The sequence below is a fragment of the Octopus sinensis genome, linkage group LG4, assembly GCF_006345805.1.
Source record: "Octopus sinensis linkage group LG4, ASM634580v1, whole genome shotgun sequence".
NCBI classification, from domain to species: domain Eukaryota; kingdom Metazoa; phylum Mollusca; class Cephalopoda; order Octopoda; family Octopodidae; genus Octopus; species Octopus sinensis.
Window position 1 is genome coordinate 83857535 of NC_043000.1, and position 22505 is coordinate 83880039.

Here is a 22505-nt window from a genome sequence, read left to right on the forward strand (position 1 = left end):
AATTAATATAATTGTGGATGAGGCCATCTTGATAAGGAAATACATTTGAAATCAATCATCATTTAGGACCAAACTTCTTTATCTTTCTTATTAAGGTCAGGATATAAATTTTTGTTCATTTCATGAATCTCCTTAATTTGCCTTAATTTCAGCACATGTCTACCACCACGCTTAGGTTCATTTATATTTTTGATAAGTAGAATGATTTGGTTTCTGTTCTTTTCAATTATTATTATTATTATCATTATGATTATTATCATATTATTGATTTTCATATTTTAAAAGAATTGATGTAACTCCTCACAAAGGTAAACAGACAATATGAAGAATGTGATGTGATTTCAATAGATATTTTATTGGCTTGAACGATATTTTGACAGCTTGCTTGTCTTTGTCAAGTTTTTTCTTTCTTTTTCTTTTTACCAGTTATAAACTTGAAAATTGAAGGCTGATGATGTCAGTCCATCAACATGGGAATACAGGTTGCCCTCCTTAAATTTTTTGAATTTGAATTTCTATAATTTTCAATTTTTAGGTATCACTTTTAATTTTGAACTTGACAAAGACAGGCAACCTTTTGAAATATTCAAACCAATAAAATATCTATTGCAATTACATTGTGCGCTTCATATTCATCATCATCGTTTAACGTCCATTTTCTATGCTAGCATAGGTTGGATGGTTTGACCAGGGTCTGGGAAGCCAGGTGGCTGCCCCAGGCTCCAGTCTGATCTGGCAGTGTTTCTACAGCTGATCCACTGCCCTTCCTAATGCCAACCACTCCATGAGTGTAGTGGGTGCTTTTTATGTGCCAGGGGAGGCTGGCAGTGGCCATGATCAGTTGGTGCTTTTTACGTGCCACTGGCACGGAAGCCAATCAAGGCGGCGCTGGCATCGGCCATGTTTGGATGGTGCTTTTTATGTGCCACCGGCACAGGTATCACAACTACAATTTCCATTTGATTTTTATTTTGATGTTGACGTACTTGACTCAATAGGTCGCCTCAAGCACAGCAGGTCGCCCTATGGTCCAAGGTAAGCACAGCAGACTGTCCTGCAATCCAAGGTACTTTGGATGGGCTGGTGCAGGAAACAGCCATGAACTCATGTTTGTCTATGATTATTACTTTTAATTATTATAATTATTTAAGGCAGCAAGCTGCACACTGGGCAAAATGCTTAGTAGCATTTTGTTTGTCTTTATCTTCTAAGTTCCAATACCACTGAGGTCGACTTTGCCTTTCATGGTTTTGGAGTTGATGAAATAAATACCAGTTGTGTACTGGGGGTCAATATAATCAACTAGCCCTTCCCTCAAACTTTCAGGCCTTGTGCCTTCAGAAGAAAGGATTATTATTATTACTGTTACACTGTGTAACAAAACTTTTATTTTTTTCTTATCTCTGGTCAGCAAGTGCTATTTCCTATTTGCTTCTATCTAGAAATCAAAGGAAATGACTACTGTTTCCTTCAAACTCTGCTCTTGTGACCTGAACATCAATGTTTTGAAACTGATCTATTTATCATTAGATTTCAGACAGATTCAGTGCCTACTTGCTAAAGAAGAAATATCATTATAAGAAATATTCTGCACATTACCACAGATCTGCTTGTCAGTTGCTCAACGTTAACCACTTAAGTATGTACATTAGTGGCTGACAATATGTGCATCTCTGATTATGAGCAGAAGTAGTTGAGAAGTGTCATAGCCATGTGTTAAAAGGGATTCTTTGGGGTTTACTTTCTAGGGGTTAGTGAAGAGGAATTAACAGTTGCTACCCAAGGACAAAAATCATGTTACGCAGTGTTATTATTGTTGTTAAGGTGATGAGCTGGCACATGGAACAAATGCTTTATGACATTTTGTCTGTCTTTATGTTCTGAGTTCAGATGCTGCCAAAGTTGTGTTTGCCTGTTGTCCTTTTGGGGGTCAATGAAATAAGCACCAGTTGAGTACTGAGATTGGTATAATCAACTTAACCCCTATCCTGAAATTTCTGGCCTAGTACCAAAAAGTTTGTGCCAATTTTTAAAGGAAAGAAAAAGGTCAATAAATACTTGCCATTACATTTTTAATCAACCAAATATAAACCATTTTGTTGCACAATGCATCTCCATCTTTCCTTTAACTTGAAAATACCCTCTTCCCAGAATTGAGGGGGTTTCATGGCAAAGAATTCATCAAGGTATCTTTTTATGTCATCCAAGGAATTGAAATTTTTACCATTAAGACTATTCTGCAGAGACCTGAATAAGTGGAAATCTGAAGGAGTAACATCTGGTGAATATGGAGGGTGGGGTAACATATCCCAGGCTAGCTGCAGCAATTTTTGTCTGGTTCCCAAAGCATCAAATGCCAAAAATGAATTTTCTTATCTTCCACTTTAAAGGGTTGCAGAATTAACACAGGTTATAGGAACATAAACCTTTTTCTACAAAAATAGCTTAAACTGTGTTCTAAATGGAAGTGTAGTCAAATCCTATTTTATGGACTCAACCATGTTCTAAAATAAGTTGAAAGGAAAGCTACTATAAATCGGCATGAACTTTCCGGACAACCCAATATTATTGAAGTTAAGGTGGCGAGCTGGCAGAATTGTTGGCACACTGGACAAAATCCTCTGAGACACTGTCTTTATACTTTGAGTTCAAATTCTGCTAAGGTCGACTTTGCTTTGCATCCTTTCCACTTGTGTACTATCCCCCTTTCCCAGAATTTCAGGCCTTGTGCCTATAGTAGAAACGATTATTGTTGCTGTTTTTGATCTTTTTCTTATCATCATCATCATCATTATTGCTCTTTCTTTCTTTTCTACTACTACTAAACTCATTTTTGATCCACTTTTTCCCATCCTATCTCCTTGCCCAAGGTCCTATAGTTCATATTCTCCCCTCCCCAATCCTTATTCACTAAAACAGCATCCCACCAGTGTCCCTTTTAAACCTGTAAGAGTTCACATGGAACAGCAGCCATTTATCTCAATCTTCCAGATTAGTTTATGGTTTAACAACAACAACAGCAGACAATTACCTCTTTCTTGTGTAACAAAATTATCTTAAAGTGTCATTGTTTTGAAATGAACACCAAAGTAGAAAAGTGTATGCTTGAATGTGTGTGTGTGTGTGTGTGTGTGTGTTAGTTTAAGTTTATCAGGGGAAAGAAGAAAAGGGGAAAATGCTGCAGATGCTATACCACAGAAAAACAAGAACTAAAAGAAAACGAAAAAGGTGCTTTTCAATATTAAGAGAGGAAATTAGATAAACCGAATGCATCATGGAAACAAGGACAAAAGAAGCTTAATGAAATGAATTGCTTGCCAAGGACGGCAACCTGCTGGGACAACATTCTTTTGTTTTCTTTGCTTAAAGTTTGTGTCTTCATTGATCAGTTCAGCCCTGGCATGATGGAACATGACCAAACACTTGACAAGTTTCTATACAATACTGAACACTGATGTGGGGTAAAAGGAGAATTACATATGTGACACAAAATAACAAAAGAAAACGAAAGAAAGGGATGACAAGGACAATAACAACAACATCAGAATGAAAAAAAAAAAACATGCAGAAGGACAAATGAAACAAGCACAGCTTTATTTAACAAAATGTGTGGTTGACCTGCACAGCTTTCAATGAACAGTGTGTACTGATAGAGATAGTGAAGAGTTGAATTGCTATGGAAACAATAGCTAGCAGTGAAGACACTTCAATAGGCTACAAGGCTGTGTTTTACACTTTTAACCTTCGTTCCCTTTACATTTCTCTCTTCCTCTCTCTCTCTCTCTCATATATTTTTATTTCCTGCAAAGAAATTCTCTTTTTTGTTTCAAATTTTAGTTTTACTGTTTCTCATGACAATGATTATAAAATAATTACTGGAATGATTTCGGTTTTTTTTTTCTTTTTTTAAATTCAATTAATGATGATTATAATTATGATGATAATAACAATGATGATAATGGCAATGTCACCAACAACTATAATAACTAATAATGAGATGAAAAGAAACACTGGACTGATACACATCAGTAACAATAGAAGATGAATTATAACAAAAAAAAGAAAAAGAACATGTAATAAGGGTGAAAATAACAAAAAAAAATATACAAAATAAATACAAAAAAAATAATAAAATGATGGGGATGATGTTGGTGGTGTGGTGGTGGGGTGTGTGTGTGTGTAAAAAAAATGAACATAACTTGCAATGCATTCCAGCTTAATACACTGAAGTGAATGAATGATCAATATATTGCAAAAGTATCAAAGAAATTAGCAAAAATAAATTTAATTATTACATTAGTGGCTGTAACGAAAATATAATCATTTACAATCGAAAAAAATTGATTTAATAAATGTGTGTGTGTGTGTGTGTGTGGGTGGGGGTAAGTTTGGTTGGGTGAATCTGTGTATGCTTATATGTGTGTGTGTGTACATGTTTGCTTGTGTGTGTGTTTATATGAACGTGTATGCATATAATATACACACATATATATATATATATATACACACATATATATATATACATATATATATATATATATATATTTATCATTTGAATATGAATGACACGACACAACATAACACACACACACCCAGAGTATTTTGTATCCACCTCATACAGTAGTGGGACAGTTTCAAAAATTTTCAATATTTGTATAATGTTTAGATGTTTGTACATACAGCTAGAGAATATTTGACAGGGATGTAACAAACTGCTGAATCTGTTTTGCAGCTAGAAGTAGACAGAGAGAGAGCAAAACAAATTACTGTTGGAATATTGACTGTAGTAGTCAGGTGTGTGTAGTGCATGTGTGTGTGCATGTGTGTGTTGTAAGGTGCATGCGAAAGTCTGAATCTTAGAATAGGTTTTCATCTAATGATCCAAAAGCGAACTTAGTTCAAAGTAAAATGTGATTAACCCTTTCATTGCTGTATTTATTTATTTCAATTACTTTAAATATAACAAAGAATTTAGTAAAATAATTTAGTTATCATTGAGCTAGTGTTAGGAAAATAAATTGTGGCTAAGGTTTGGTGGAAGATTTTAATTCAAAACTTATGAAAACAAGAAATTTGCACTCAGACCCAGAGCCAGTTTCAGCCGGGTTAGTAACAAAAGGGTTAATGTAGTACAGCAGTCCCCAACCCTTTCTGGTCATGGACTAGTTTCATGCAAGACAATTTTTCCATTGACCAGGGGATCACACACATAACAAAACACAATAAATTCCTACATATATAATATATATACATTAAGGTGTGTGACTTTGTGGTTAGGAGTATTCAGTTCATGATCATAAGGTCGTAAGTTCAATTCCCAGCAGTGTGTTGTTTCCTTGAGCAAGATAGTCCACTCAACTGGTGAAAATGAGTTGCACCTGTAATTCAAAATGACTAGCATTTGTCACATCCAGTGTCACGCCAAATCTTCCTAAGAACTATTTCAAAGGTACGCATGTCTGTAGAGGCTGTTGCTTTGATTGGATCACCTAGAATTCTCATTGTTGTAACCAATGTAGTGTCACATATATAATGCAGAAACACCCCTGCAGAGTGCAATAGTCAAGTAAATTTCTGTGCAGTGCCCAGAGGTTGGGGATCTCTGGTGTAGCACATGGGATGTGGCCCTACTTTATTCAAATTCAGAGGACAAGGAAATACAATTTTAAGATGTGGCCTTGTTCTATTCAATATAGAGAAAGTATGTCATTGTAACTCCACCAATGGGTGCATTAAACTGATACCAAGATATCACAAACACACAATGACCTCCTACTTTAAGATGCATATATTCACTGAAGCAGATGAAGTAAAATCAAAGACTATGTTCTTGATTTGATGAAAATTCTCCAAGAGAACTATTGCATTGGTAATGCTCTTTAGCCTTGTGTTAAGTCTGATTAAGCAGACTAATGATTAAAGTCTTACAGCCATGATCATCCCATCTATTTAGTGAATCAAACACTTTAGTATATCTACAGTATATCTTCATTGCAGACTTCCTGGGTTTTGAGGAACCAACACAAAATTTCATTAGGTAATTGTTGGGCTGAAATACCAAGTTGGATTTAATGAAATAAATAAGGATGTAGTGAGGTTCTATGTAATACGAAGTAAAAGAAATATCAAATGAAGATCTCATTGAGCTGAAGAAGATGAAGAAAGTGATAAAGTCAAATTGCCACTAATTTTAACAAATATTTGAGCGAGGTCGTTGCCAGTGCCGCTAGACTGGCTCCTGTGCAGGTGGCACATAAAAAACACCACTTGAGCGTGACTGTTGCCAGTACCGCTTGACTGGCCCTCATGCCAGTGGCACGTAAAAGCACCCACTACACTCTTGGAGTGGTTGGCATTAGGAAGGGCATCCAGCTGTAGAAACTCTGCCAGATCAGACTGGAGCTTGGTGCAGCCATTTGGTTCGCCAGTCCTCAGTCAAATCATCCAACCCATGCTAGCATGGAAAACGGATGTTAAACGATGATGATGATGATATCTCTCTTTCTGAATCCCACTATGTATCTCTCTCCCTCTCTTTTGAAGATTAATATCCAGAATGTTATGACACCTCTTTCCACTAAATTGTTAAACAAAGAATTGGATGTTAAATGATGATGATGACGATGAAAGATATGGCTGAGGTTTGCCAGTTTTTAGATAAAACTTTGGCTATTTTAATAGAAAACAACCGATATAATGAATTATGCAAACATCACAAAAGTAAACATTTCAACAACCTTAGATATATTCTTTCAGTAAATATTGATCTAATTAAATTTTCATCAAGTTTATTCTTCTATATACAGCAAACATATTTCAATGTTTAATATTAGTAGAGTTTTAAGTCTTTATTTAGAAGTTAGGTAATGCCTTTGTGAATAGGAATATATATGATAGGAACTTAACCTCTGAGTATTAAACTAAGTACTGTAGTTGAAATGAAGACCTTGAAGGCAGTACCCCAGAATGGGTACAGTCAAATAACTGAAACCAGTGAAAAGAATGTGAAGTATTGGGTCAATCCATAAATAATGTGTTTTTTTCAATTGTATGAACTAAAAGTTGGAAGCAAATGGGATATACTACTTGCATTAACTTGCTATAAAAGCAGGTAGTAATTTTACCTTGTACTCATTCTTAGTGTAAGTTTTGAAGAGTGCAGTTCAATTTTAACAGTTATTTTTTCAAAGCTATAATGGGAGTGACAAAGCAGCATATTCGGCATATTCGGCATATAAAGGCAACAATGCAACAGAGAGTGCAAGGAATATTAATGCATAATATCCCTAAATATTAATGCAGTATATGGGGATCGGAGATTAAGCATAAGCCAGTGTCAACGGTGGTTCCAGAAATTCTGAGCCGGAAACTACTGCCTAGAAGACGAGCCTTGACCTGGAAGATCTGTAAAGCTTGATGAAGATGTCCTGTAAACTCTGGTGGAACAAAATCCCATTGCAACTGTTGAAGAACTAGCAGAGAAGCTTGGATTTGGTCATTCAACCATTCATCAACACCTGCATGCCATCAGAAATGTCAGCAAATTGGGTCAATGGGGTCCTCACAAACTTTCTGAGTATAATCACACACAGAAAGTGAATGTGTGCTCTTCTTTACAGTCATATCTCATGAAGGAACCCGTTTTTGGACTGACTGGTAACGAGAAATGGGTTCTCTATAAAAATGTAAGACGCTGAAGACAGTGGGTAGGAAAAGGAGAAACACCAGCACCCCAAGCTAAAGAAGGTCTTCACCCATGTAAGGTATTATCTGTTTGGTAGGATATGAAAAGTCTAGTCCACTTTAAACCTTTAAATCCAAACCAAATGATAGCAAAAGTGATCTACAGCCAGCAGTTTGAGCAGCTTAAGTCAGCACTAGAAGAAAAACGACCATCTTTGGTTTCAAGAGGAAAAGTAGTCTTCCATCAGGATAATGCTTGGTCACATACAGTGAAGATGACATTCCAAAGGCTGGAGTGGTTTGAATAAGAAATGATGCCCCACCCACCATATTCACTGGACATTGCCCCATCTGATTATCATTTATTCCACAGTCTTCAAAATCATTTGGACAGAAAAAATATGAATTCAGTAGATGAGGTCAGAACAGCACTAGAGGAGTATTTTCGTCATGGATAAGTGAATTTTGGAAGAGGCCTGGCCCAATAACTATGTACATACATTCATACATGAAGGTGCATGGCTCAGTGGTTAGAGTATCGAGCTTACAATCACAAGGTTGTGAGTTCGAATCCTGGACCGGGCTGTGTGTTGTGTTCTTGAGCAAGACACTTTATTTCATGTTGCTCTAGTTCACTCGTCTGTAGAATGAGTTGCGACATCACAGGTGCCAAGCTGTATCGGCCTTTGCCTTTCCCTTGGATGACACAAGTGGTGTGGAGAGGGGAGGCCAGAATGCATGGGCGACTGCTGGTCTTCCATAAACAACCTTGCCCGGACTTCTGCCTGGGAGGGTAACTTTCTAGGTGCAATCCCATGGTCAATCATAACCAAAGGGGGTCTCAGCAACATGCATGCAGACAGATACACAAACATACACACATAAATATACAGACATTATGTATGTAATATATAAATAGTTCAGTCAGAATATGAGAATCTGATGGAAATGAAACTTTGGTAAAAAAAAATATTTAATTGAAAAACAAAATTTTCTTGAGGATGTCTTTATAATGATGAATATATTATTGGACTGCTGTATTTTACTTTGTTTATTGATCCTAGGAATAGCTAAGGCACTAAACTGTAAATCATGAAGTGTCTAGTCATTATACTTGGCAGTTTGCCATTTGCACTACCTCATCCACTCTCTATTAAACAATATCAATAACAACAACAACAACAACAATAGTAATAGTAATAATAATAATAATAATAATAATAGTAATAATAAAAATAATAATAAATTTATTATGGTTGAATGGTGATGGTGGAACTTAAACATGAACATCACTTTCTATAGACCTCAATCAGTTAAACAGGAAAGAAATAGCATTGCCATTTCACAGTTGGGTGGTTGGTATTAGATAGGACATACAGCTATAAAAAGTATTGCTCTTAAAAAACAGAAAAACACTCAATTTTCAAAACCATTCACTTCCGGGGAAATAATTTGGCACTTTTACTTGCCAAATGATGCCACACCAGTGAGCAACCACAATATTTGATCAGTTAGATTTGTCTATAAAACTTTCATTTCAGTTATTAACAGTCATTAATTTAAAACATGAGAGGTGTGGGACTTAGTATTATAGAAGAAAGACAAGAATTTGAACAAAAACCATTACTTCGTTTGTTTCACTTATCATACCTATACACAAGAACATCAATAACATTTAACCACAAGTATTAAATATTGATTTCTTTATTTGGCATGAAGGCATAAACAGAGAGAAAAATAATATTTATAATAAACTTAAATAAAATACATGTTGTTGCATAATAAAATGAAGTAAAAAAAATAAACTGTTCTGATAATATTGATTTCTCATAGTGGAACAAAGCCACCTATCATTAAAATAAAAGAAACAAGATTGTGTGATGATCATGATTTAGTTTTTTATGCTCCAGGGAATCAGTAATACAAATGAACCAGCAATTATAACTAGTAATTAAAACTAAATTGTGAACTCAACAATTGACACTTATTCCATTCATTCCACTATGTCTACCTGAAATCTACAATACCATCATCATCATCCTTTATTGTCTGTTCTCCATGCTGGTATAACCAGGTTCCAATCTGATTTGGCTTGGCTTCTTCTACTGGATGTTTATATAATGTTTATATATCTCTCTATATATAAAGTTGAAGTTGTCTGTGTATGGCAGGTTTGGTAGCCTTCAACTAACACTATCTCCTCCGAGACCCTGCGGCGCAAGTTGACCAAAATTGAGAGAATGATAGAAGGCTTGCTCTTCCTTCCGTAGAAGAAAAAACTCAAATCGGACCATGTTAACACCAAAAATTATTTACATCAAAAGGTGCTTTTTGCCTATGAAAATCCCTATTATTTACGATTTTTTGACTGCTGTGTCACCATCTTTTGGTGTATTTTAACCAGGAAAATGTTCACTTAAAGAGAATAACAAGCTACATAATGCAAAATTTTTACTTTTCAAAAATTCCAATTCTAAAGGGTCAAAACAAACTCGAGGAATGCCGGGGGATACTGCTAGTTTAGAAATAAAAGTAAAACAAGAGTAACACCTCAACTGATGATAATGGATTCTTTGCTTCATTTGGGATAAAAAGCTTGTTCCACCACATCTGTATCCTTCATTTTCCACCTGATGTAGGACTTGAGTAATTGTAAGGAAGAGTCTGTAGGAGAAGACAACCTCCAAATAATGTATACCTATTCACTTTACCAAGTCATATTCAATTACCATCAAGCAAAGGAACAGTACTTAGCTGTGTTTAGTATTTCTTGCTAAAGGTAACAAACCTGTTAAGTTATCTTTGGTTAGTTCTGTTCTTGGTAGTACTGAACAAAAGATGTCAAACTGGGATAATATTGGCTTCAAATTTTGGAACAAGGTCAGTAATTTTGGAGGAGTTAAGCAGATTACATCAACCCCAATGTTCAACTGGACTCATTTTATTGACCCTGAAAGGGATGAATGGCAAAGTTGACCTCAGAATGTAGGGATGGGTAAAATGCTGCTAAGCATTCAACCCAGGTGCTAATGATTCTGCCAGCTCACCACCTTATGAAACTGGGGTAATATTGACATGTAATATCTACTGACCTGAAAGATATCCTTTCTAGATTCATAAATATTGAGTCAATTTTGGTAGGGCACTAATAAAACTGGCTGAAAGAAGGTCATGATGTCAGTACTTCAATCATTATCCTAAACACAAGAAAACCGTGAAGTTAGCTCTAGAAGGCTAGAGTCACTTATTTAATATTATCCTACTACTAGGCATGGCTGTGTGGCAAGAATATAGCCTCAGGCTGACCAAAGCCTTGTGAGTGGATTTGATAGATGGAAACTGAAAGAAGCCCATCATCTATATGTATATCTACATGTATGTGTGTGTCTTTGTGTCAGTGTTTATCTTCTGTTGCTACTTGACAACTGATGCTGGTGTGTTTAAATCCATGTAATTTAGCAGTTCAGTAAAATAGACTGACAGAATAAGTACCAGGGTTAATTCATTAAACTAAAAATTCTCCAGGGAAGTGCCCCAGTATGACCACAGTCTAATGACTGACACAAGATAAAAAGTAAGGCATAAAAGATACTGCATACAACAATGAGCTATATATATTGAGATGGTATATATTTACAATTAGGACAGCTGAACCAACAGCTTGAAGACTTTAGTGAACCTGATGTCATTTAGAGATGAGATCAAATCTCATTTAACTCTTTTCTTACCATATTTCTGTTGGCATGAACTACCTTTTGTTTCAATTAATTTTGAAAATGATGAAGAATTTATAAAGATAACTTTATCACTGTTAAGTAGGTGTATGACTGCTGCCATGCTGGGGCACCACCTTGAAGAATTTTTAGTCGAATGAAATGACCCCAGTACTTTTTTTTTTAAGCCTGGTACCTATTCTATCGGCCTCTTTTGCTGAATTACTATGTTATAGGGATGTAAAAACACCATCACCAGTTGTCAAGTGGTGGTGGTGGGGGGGACAGACATCCACAAAGACACACACATATATATATGATGGGCTTCTTTCAGTTTCCATCTACAAAATCCACTCACAAGGCTTTGGTTGGCCTGAGGCCATGGTAGAAGACACTTGGCCAAGGTGTCTCATTGAACCCAGAACCATGTGGTTGAGAGGAAGCTTCTTTTATTCATATAATTTCCCACAAGGGCATTACATAGAAGGGAAGCTGCAGGCTGGACATAGACATAATGTTACGAAATGACAAATGAAAATGATGATAAATGAGAGCAACAAGCAACGCCCGCCGATTGCTGCTTACCCGATCACTTCTTACCACATAGCCACACTTGTAGAAGAATTTAATTAAGATCATTTTAAAACAAGAAATTTGTATCACAGAACCAGAAGTGATCTCAGATGGGTTGGTAACAAAAGGAATAAAAAATTTTGCAATCATAATCTTCTCTAATTCCAACACTATATCAATGCATATTTGAAATACTATTTCAACCATATCAAAATACAATTGAGACAAATGGTCAAAGAAAATATCTACAACAAGCCCTATTGTCTACTTCTTGAACATTAGCTCTCATTTTCCTGATGAAAACTTTGTTGTCTGTGGCAAATAGTATCAAATAATTGCTGTTTTGTTAATTAGATAAATAATCTTATATGAGTTATAATAACATTAATTTTATAATTCCCAAAAGAGCAAAAGACAATAATGTATATTATGTGAGATTTATAATTCATCTAGCAATGATTCTATTCATTGTAGCTCAACTGATATATCAAATATTCCTGATTATCATCAGTTGTTTAATGACAGCTTCCTTTCAAATCATTTTTTTGTTTGTTTTTAGTTAATTAGTGAAGTGGGTGATGGTCAGTGCCTATTGTCTTTGTAGTGAGATCAATGTTACAGATATTTAGTTCAAACTTCTGTAGATTTTGTGTCATTTGTAGGAAAACTGAGGTAGCAACATATTACACAGAGTTGTAGCTTTGAGTATTCATGTCTCAGTACTTTATCTAGAATTTCAACACTAGGTCCTTTATCTAGTGTCTGTTGAGTTTGATTTGTTTTGAAGCTTATATATACATATATAAAACAGAGTTATTTTATTCCATATGGGTAGAAATATAGACATTAAAGAATGGACATAGCAGGAAACTTAAAAAAGTTCCTTGCTCAATCAAATTGTATCCAAAACAGATACTAGTTTGAGCCATATTCTCTCTATAAAAACAAGAGAATTTTTGAACTTCAATCAGATGCAAGATAGTTCCAGCATGGTCTATGTCTTTCTAGCTCAACTTTTGAAAATCAAAGAAATCTGTGAAACTGGTTAAGTCTTCAAATAAAAGTCTAAGCCAATCCTAGTGTATTCTCAGCTTATATATATATCAATAGTAATAGTATAACAAAAAAAAAAAAAAGAATGAATGAGACCTCACTATTATGTAAATAGAGGAATTTATCTGTAATATAATATGTGATAATTATTCAGCTGCCATAATAAAACTCCAAGTTTCAGATGCCGGGGTGGAAGTCTGCTCCGGCATCTCGTCAGTTAAGACTAACTGATGAGATGCCAGAGCAGATTTCTGCTCTGACATCTGAAACTCGAAGTTTTATTATGGCAACCAAATAATTGTCACATATTATATTACAGATATATAAATATATATAATAAGTATAGGAAAGAATGTTGTGAGTTTGCTACCCAGGTATCGGTTATCTTTCGAATTATCCGTAATAAGATAATTAATTTATCTACTTATATATATATATATATATATATATATATATAAACAGAAATATGTTACACCTACCCTATAATGCCATTCCAAAAATATACAAATACACTATTGAAATCTTGAAGCTACAAGATAATGCATGATTAATTGGAAACAATGTAAATAAACAAGCATTACATTTGACTAAGAAATCTGAATGCTAAAGTGTTAAAATCCTACATCATCATCATCATAGTCTTACTAACTTGAAGAAACTTAAGAGAAGAGGAAGGTTTTAAAATTTTAATTTCTCTGTTTATGATTTGATTGAACTAAAATATGATGTATAAATATAAACATTAAGACTTGTACATGCAACATTCTCAGTGTTGCAGCACCAAATATTTATCAATTAAATTCAGATAATCCTCTGTTCTTGTAAGTACAACATAAAAGTGAACATCCACAATTGCTGGTTCTGATCAAAATAAGAACTTTGTAAAATAAAATGAACGTCATTAAGGTTTATTAATGGTCATTGTGTTGTAGATTAATGGACATTGTACTGAAGGGAAAATTGCTTTTGGCATTTAATGGAAAATTGTGCTGAGTCACTAATATGAATACTGAATTACATTTTCCCTGTAGGTCTTTTACTGCTAATTTTACCATTCAGTAAACCTTTTGGGATCAATTTTCTTTGTAGTATAAACTGCTCCTATTTCGTAGTAGTACAAATTGCTCTTATTTCTTAGTATTTCAAACTGAATCGGTTTAAAATTTAAGTGAACTGGTATTGGTTGTGTTGCTTGATTTTCAGAGTCAGATCCTGCATACTGTGTTCTCTTCTCTGATGATCTGGTGGAGTGACCACTTGTTGATTGCTCGTGCTGGTTGACCAAGTCTCATGGTCATGGTTGATGAGGAAGTATCTTGTGGAGATGAGAACTGACTAGGACACTGCTTGGAGATTGCCCATGATGACCTGAGCAGATGGTAGAGGCAGCAATGTGCTCCAATGGCACATGCATCCATACCTGGCCTAACACTGATATCTTTTGTCTTTTATCTGTTTCAATCATTAGATTGTGGCCATGTTGGGGCAGAGCATTGAAGAACTTTTTAGTTGAAGGAATTGACCCCAGTACTTCTTTTTTTTAAAAGCCAGGTACTTATTCTATCAGTCTCCTTTTGGTGAACTGCTAAGTTACAGGGACTTGAATAAATCAACACCAGTTATCAAGTAGTGATGGAGAACAAACACAGACACAAAGACACATACATACAACAGGCTTCTTTCAGTTTCTGTCAACCAAATTTACTCATAAGGCCTAGGTCAGCCCAAGGCTATAGTAGAAGATACTTGCAGTGAGACTGAATCCAGAACCATGTGGTTTGGAAGCAAGCTTCTTAAACACACAGCCATACCTAAATCTACTAAAAAAGCTGATCACATCATTTTGGCTCACAGTCCCATATTTTATCATACAAGGGCTAATTTCATGGATATTTCAATAACTCTCTGTGTTGCATGTGTATCATTTATCTAACATAAATAGTTTGATATGTATGTTTCTGACTGAGATTATCTACATGCAAAGTAAAGTTGAAGAAATATTTATCTTTGGCCTCTAAATACTAGTCAAATAACATCCAAACCAGTTAGCTATTAATAGTGTCCTAGAAGTTTACATCTTGTTTGGAACTTAGTAGGGCTACTTGATGAGGGCTGACTATGAAAGGCATTCTAACTATGATCATCCCATCTTTTCAGATATGTATCTCAGGCTACTTTATCCATTATGTCCTTCCTTTTCTTTCATTAGCTGTCAGGGTGTAATTTGAGAGAGAATTTGCTGTTATTTCTAGCAATGACTAAAGAGAGGATCATCATTTGGTTTGTGATATTTGCATGAGCTCATGTATGTGTATGCCACAGTGTTATCAAAATGTATTTATACAAACCAAACTGAGTTCCATGTTTTGAAGATGAAAAAATAAAAGAAAAATTGTCTGGTTTCATTAAAGAATGAATTTATAATGAAAACAACGTCATCTACAAATGAAATTTACATATTTTAACTCTACAACCAATGATTAAGTATGAAAGCAAATACAGAGTGTGATGTACTGCAATAGCATATAACACATTATATAAACTGAAAGGATGTAACAACACTCTTTCTCTCTCTCAAAACCTTATACGCACACACACCCACACATAAATGTGTATATGTGAGTATATATACTGATTGTTATGAACCCCACCTAAATATAAGATATTATTTATCCATGTGTTTTCTCTCTATGTGTATACATAAAGCATATATACTATATACATACCAACACAAATATGTATCTTTTTAAACTCTTTCTCAAACACACACTAACAAGACAAAAACACACACATATATGAACTTATGACAATTGTAAATACAGGAAGTAGAAGATGAAATAATTGTAATTATTAAATATTTAAAGAAAGGAAATTTGTATGAAGAGTATTAAAATAGAGAAACATCAAAAGCATAAAGAATTATTTTAAAACTGTAGGAATGTAATATTAAGTGCGTTTTAGATAAAATATTTATTTTAAATGATATTATGCTGTGAATTGTAATACATTAGCCAAGGAACATTAACAGACAAAGAAACACCTGACTTAAAGAGATGCAACATTAAGGTAGCCATCTGTTTACAGTCAGACATTTAATATCTACAACACATTTACTGAAATCAGGTAATCTTTGCAGTAAATGGTGTTGGGGTGGATGATACATTGATTTGTAATGATTTCTATCTCATGTTGTGTAAGATTATTTCATTGAATGGATGGGTAGGTGGATGATTTATTAAATACTGACTGAGGGTTACAGATTTGGTGAAACTGTTAGGATGGGATGCTTTGATATATCTGTACTGAATCTTTGTGCTGTAGTGAACTGTGATGACACTGATGTCAAATTGTATTGGTCCTAGCCCTTCCCTTGGATTACAATGGTGGCATGCCAAAGAGGTATATGCTGGTCTTCCATAAAGAATCTTGTACAGGTCTGCACTTGGATGGAGGAAAACTTTCTTGGTGCAGCTCTATGACTTCATCAGACAAATATTTTTATAATACACACAACCTCCTCATCTACATTCACCCTTATAATAAAGGACAGCACTGGATTCCTCACTACTCAATCCACTCCATCACCCTTAACAGTCTGTCAGTCTCTCTCTTTTTCTCAATTATTCTTGACATTACTTTTTGCCTTCCATTATTCCCCCAACATAAACTCCTCTGTTACTCTCTCCAGTAATACCCTATCACAATAATAAATCTATTCCTCCCATTCAACTTCTCTCAACCCCTCACCAAAATTCATTTTTCTCTCTCTTATTTCCTCTTTATGCAGTAAAAGCTCTTTAATCTTGTGAGTTACAAAGCAACATAACTAGTGATGGTGCCATGTAAACAGCTCCCAGTACACTATACAAAAATAGTTGGTGTTAGGAAGGGCATCTAGTCATATTATTTTATGGATATCAGACAAGTAAAAGAAAAATAGAACCCATGTAGTCATGTAAATGGCACTTGTGCTAGAGGCACATATTACATTCTTGGAGTGGTTGGCATTAGGAAGGGTCTTCAGCTGTAGAAACCATGCCAAATCATTTTGGAACCTGGTGTAGCCCTCCAGCTTACCAATTTCAATCAAACTGCCTAACCCATGCCAGCATGGAAAGCAGATGCTACATGAAGATTATGATGACGATGATGTGGCCAAATCCGTTGCCATGCCTACATTGAAAAATATTATCCAAGCCATGCCAGCATGGAGAATGGGTGTAAAGTGATGATGATGATGATTATGATGAGTCTTGTACTTTGAATATATCTTGGTAGCAATGTAATGCCTATAATTCCAATACATGTAAATTTTATTAATCATCAATCATGAGTGAAGATGTGTTATGAGATGACAGTACAAGATATCGCTGGTAGAAAAAATAAACAAAGAAAACAGCGTAGAAACTAGGAGCTAACAGCTAAGATTTTTTATGTGGTTGATAATAAAATCTGCAGCAGCAATTACAATTAATATACCAGAAATTATTTGATTTGAGCTTATTTTTGCTGTTGTGTATTTAGCACTTGACCAACCTTGATCCAGCAGACCTATCATCAACAGCATTCCAGCAGTGACCATCCCTTCTCATCAAGATACAGTAGTAGTGTGTGAAGGATATCTGGCTGCTATTTAAAACGATGAGGATGAATGCTATCTTTAAATGAATCTTTTTAGAAAAACACTCAAGGTAAATAAATAAATACAATAGCCAAAAGAAACTGTGTTTAAGAAAGTTGAAAATAATGACCTTTGTTTTTGTTGGTATTGTTTTTATAATCCTACAATAATGGAAGAATACAGCAAACAGTTTATATTTAGATTTTTTGATGCTACTTATGTGTGTTATCTTTGATTGCTAGGTAAATACTAGCATTTACCAAAGCAAGCAAACATAATGTAAGATCTAAGAACAAATTTCATTTCAGGGCATGGTTTATTTATAAGGTTAAATGAAACCAAGTGTTTTTCGGTTAGTCTAATATCTCTTGGAATAATCAGAGGATAAGGGGTGTCTTTCTTTCTGTTTTTTTTTTTGTTTTTTTTTTATAAGACCAGTTGAGAAAATAGAACAGAAACACAAGCAACATGATCAGCTACAGCTCACTGGAGAGCAGCAGTACAATGAGATATAGACACTATAAGAACACTAAGAAGACAATGAAAGCTTTGTATGAACAGTGGAATCATTGGTATTAACATGCTTCATTTGAATAGAGACAAAAATAGAAGTTTCTATTGAATCAGATGGCATTATTAGTTTGGTCAGTGTAGCATTACTAAATTTACAGATCAATCAGGTAGATATGAAATACATATCAAAGAAAAGACATAAAAATATACATAAAAGCTAATTTAGTTACAAAGGGTGTTGTGGAATACAATGGACGATTCATTTGTAAGAATGAGGTTACCGTTGCAAATATATCCTATATCTCCATACATTCTGTAACAAATGAGGTAATCACTAACAAAAGGTATATAAACAAGGGAGAGACTTGTAAAAGATAATAGAAGTTTAATCCTGCACACCAGCACATACGGCTACACTCTGGTTATCAAACAATAACAGGATAAAGAAAAATGCTTGTACTGTTTTGTAAAGGGGTACTGCACGTCTTTATTATTCTCTTGAAACAAAAAGACACCCACCCACAACCAGAAATTAAATAAAAAATAAAACATCCATATAAAAGAAATAAGAAACAGTTTGTCTCTCTCTCTCTGTACATATAGTATGCAAGTGTAGCTGTGTGGTAAGAAGCTTGCTTCCCAGCCACATGGTTCCAGGTTCAGTCCCACAGTATGGTATCTTCAGCAAGTGTCTCCTACTATAAGCTCAGGTCAACCAAAACCTAGTGAGTGGATTTGGTAGATGGAAACTGAAAAAGCCCATTGTGTGTGTGTATATATATATATATATATATAAAAGTGAAGTTGTGTGAGTGTCTGTCTCCTACGATTTAGATTCCTAACTACTCCCACATTTTGCGATGCAGTTTAACCAAAACCGGGTATCTTATAGTCGTGATTCATATCGAGCCCTTCTGGGTATTAGCGCGCGTCTACGATGAGTCTACGATTTTAAAAATAATTTACCATAATTTTTTTCCATTTTAAAGCATATTTTTTGGGGTTCTTCCAATTTTTTCGTGTGTCGATGGCAGCGGAGTTGGCGTCCATGCTCACACCTGCACCTGTGTTGCTTCTCCCCCTTCTTCCCTCCCTCGTGAAGCTGTGGGGAAGGGAGTGTAAGGAAATCAACATCGTAAAGCGTTGTCAAGGAGACCAGCGTTCTTTTAGAACAACGACTTCATGGCTTGAAGACACCAAAACAGAAATGGCTAAGAAAGCCCGAAAGCAAATTCTACAAAATCGGGAAACACGCCACACAGGGAAGGTTTCCCGTGCAAAGAATTTTCACAACCGAATGCTTTAGTTGTTGCACAACTTTTACTTAAAAAATATTATCCAAACACAAACTTTTGAAGGCAATATTGTATGGCGATGGTACTTGTGAAATATGGTAATGGATTTAGTAGCCAAAAGGAGAGAGCAGAGGCATAGTATGGTGGTGGTGGAGGCGGTGGTAGTGGCAGCGGTGGTGGTGGTGGTGCTGGTAGTGGTGATGGTGGTCGTGGTGGTCGTCGTGTTTGTGGTGGTGGTGGTGTTGTTGTTGTTGTTGGTGGTGGTGGTGGTCGTGGTGGTGAGGGTGGTGATGATGGTGGTGGTGGTGATGGTGGTGGTGGTGATGATGGTGGTGGTGATGGTCATGGGTGTAGTGGTGGTGGTGGTGATGGTGGTAGTGGTGATGGTGTTGGTCGTGGTGGTGGTGGTAGTGGTGGTGGCTGAAGCTGTCGTCTGGGTTCTTCCAATTTTTTCGTGTGTCGGTGGTGGCGTTGGCGTTCATGCTCGCACCTGCACCTGTGTAGCTCCTCCCCTTCTTCCCTCCCTCGTGAAGCTGTGGGGAAGGCAGGGTAGGGAAATCAACGTTGTAAAGCTTTGTCAAGGAGACCAGCGTTCTTTTAGAACAACGACTTCATGGCTTGAAGTCACCAAAACAGAAATCGCTAAAAAAGCTGAAACAGATCCACAAAAACGGCAAAAACCGCCACACAGGGCAGGTTTCCTGTGCAAACAATTTGCACAACCGAATGTTTTAGTTGTTGCACAAATCTTTATATATAAAAGTGAAGTTGTGTGAGTGTCTGTCTCCTACAATTTAGATTCCTAACTACTCCCACAATTTATTCCATTTTTAATACATTTTTTTGCTATAACTCTCTAAAAATGCTTATATAGTTATTTCCCTTACAAACCCGAGCAACGCCGGGCGATACTGCTAGTATATATATATTGGGTCACCCCATAAGTAATGTGGTTTTTATACTTCTTTTATTTTTCAAAATTAAGATAAACAAAATTCTGTTTTAATCTAAAATATACTCTCCTTCATTTTCTACAATACTCTTCCATCTATCTAGTAGACTTGCAAGGATGCCTCTTCCAAAATTCACTTGTCTGTGATGAAAAATACTCCTCCAGTACTCTTCTGACCTCATCTACAGAATTCATATTTTTTTCATTGAAATGATTTTGAAGACTGTGGAATAAAAGATAATCAGATGGGGCAATGTCCGGTGAATATGGTGGGTGGGGCATTGTTTCCCATTCAAACTGCTCCAGCCTTTGGAATGTCATCCTCACTGCATATGGCCGAGCATTATCCTGATGGAAGAACACCTTTCATCTTGAAACCAAAGACGGTCATTTTGCTTCTAGTTCTGACTTAAGCTGCTCTCAGTAGATCTCATCTGTTACCTCTGGTTTGGATTTAAAAGTTCAAAGTAGACTAAACCTTTCATATCCCACCAAACAGATAACAACACCTTATGTGGGTAAAGACTTTCCCTACCCACTGTCTTCAGTGCTTGACATTTTTATAGAGAACACATTTCTCATCACCAGTCACATGAGACATGACAGCAAAGAAGAGCACGCATTCAATCTCTGCGCACGATTAGACTCAGAAAGTATGTGAGGAACCCACTGACCCAATCTGCTGACTTTTACAATGGCACACAGGTGTTGATGAATGGTTGAATGACCAAATCCAAGCTTCTCTGCTAGTTCTTCAACAGTTGCAATGGGATTTTGTTCCACCAGAGTTTACAGGACATCTTCATCAAGCTTTACAGATCTTCCAGGTCAAGGCTCGTCTTCAAGGCAGTAGTTTCCGGCTCAGAATTTCTGGAATCACTGTTGACACTGGCTTACATTTATTGTCTGATCCCCATATACTGCATTAATATTTATTAATATTTAGGGATATTATGCATTAATATTCCTTGCACTCTCTGTTGCATTGTTGCCTTTATTGAACTCATAAAGCAAAATATGCTGAATATGTTCCTTTGTCACTGCCATTATAGCTTTGAAAAAATAACTGTTAAAATTGAACTGCACTCTTCAAAACTTACATTAAGAATAAGGACATGGCAAAATTACTACCTGCTTTTATAGCATGTTGATGCAGGTAGTTTATCTCGTCCGCTTCCAACTTTTAGTTCATACAATTGAAAAAACCACATTATTTATGGGACACCCAATATATATATATATACATATATATATATGTCTATACCTATATGTGTCTGTCTTTGTTTCTGCGTTTGTCCCCCACCACTGCTTGATAACTGGTGTTGGTGTGTTTATGTTCCCATAAGTTAGAGGTTCAGAAAAAGAGACCAATAGAATAAGTACCAGGTTTTAGAAACAAAAATTAGCCTTGAGGTCAATTTTTTGACTAAAAACTCTTTAAGGTAGTGCCCCAGCATGGCTGCAGTCAAATGACTGAAACAAGTAGAAGGTAAAGATAAAAGAGGTATGTATAACAAATGTGATATGTTACTGTATTTCACAGAAACGTATCAACAGTATCAACAGAAATGACAAGATTAGTACAATCTGTAGCAGTGTTAATTTATCAGAAAACACAAAGTGAAAATATCTATTAACGTTGTAGTTGATATCTTGGTCTTTTACTCTTCTACATCCCAAAACTATAAAACTTTTCCCCATTTTCTTTTTCTTAAAAGTTTTATCAAGTCACTGGATTTCCTGTTTGTAAGTTTTTTCTACAAACTCTGAAACAAGAATTTAAATTGGATATTGATTGGTGGTGGGTTATAAAATAAATATGTTATCAACACTGAATAAATTAGCACCTAATAAAACTATGGTGTCTAATCCATCTGCTTCTCAATGAGAGAAAGAAAGGCAGAAAGAGGGAGAATGGAAAAGAGTGAGAGGTATCAGCTTGTTCTTTTAGATTAAAGTATCAATGGAAAACTAATTGAAGATCAGGTTCTATGGCCATAGAAATTGGTAACTTAGAGAATCATTTTTAATAATGTTTTCATATTATTTATATCTTTTATTCAGTCTAGCAGTTGGATGGTCTCTTAACATTATAATCTGCT

The 22505-nt window shown here is 35.5% G+C and overlaps 1 protein-coding gene and 1 long non-coding RNA gene across 3 annotated transcripts in view; both read right to left on the bottom strand.

Annotated features, from left to right (window-relative positions):
* Positions 1–12007, bottom strand: part of LOC118763028 — a 15092-nt gene extending 3085 nt beyond the window's left edge. Inside the window, exons 1-2 of the long non-coding RNA XR_004998777.1 lie at positions 11997–12007; positions 3441–3444 (exon numbers count right to left, since the gene is read on the bottom strand). This is a non-coding gene — a long non-coding RNA (uncharacterized LOC118763028). The remainder of the gene's footprint in view (positions 1–3440; positions 3445–11996) is intronic.
* Positions 1–22505, bottom strand: part of LOC115210521 (protein broad-minded) — a 247424-nt gene that overhangs the window by 212092 nt on the left and 12827 nt on the right. The gene's annotated exons all lie outside the window — the stretch shown is intronic.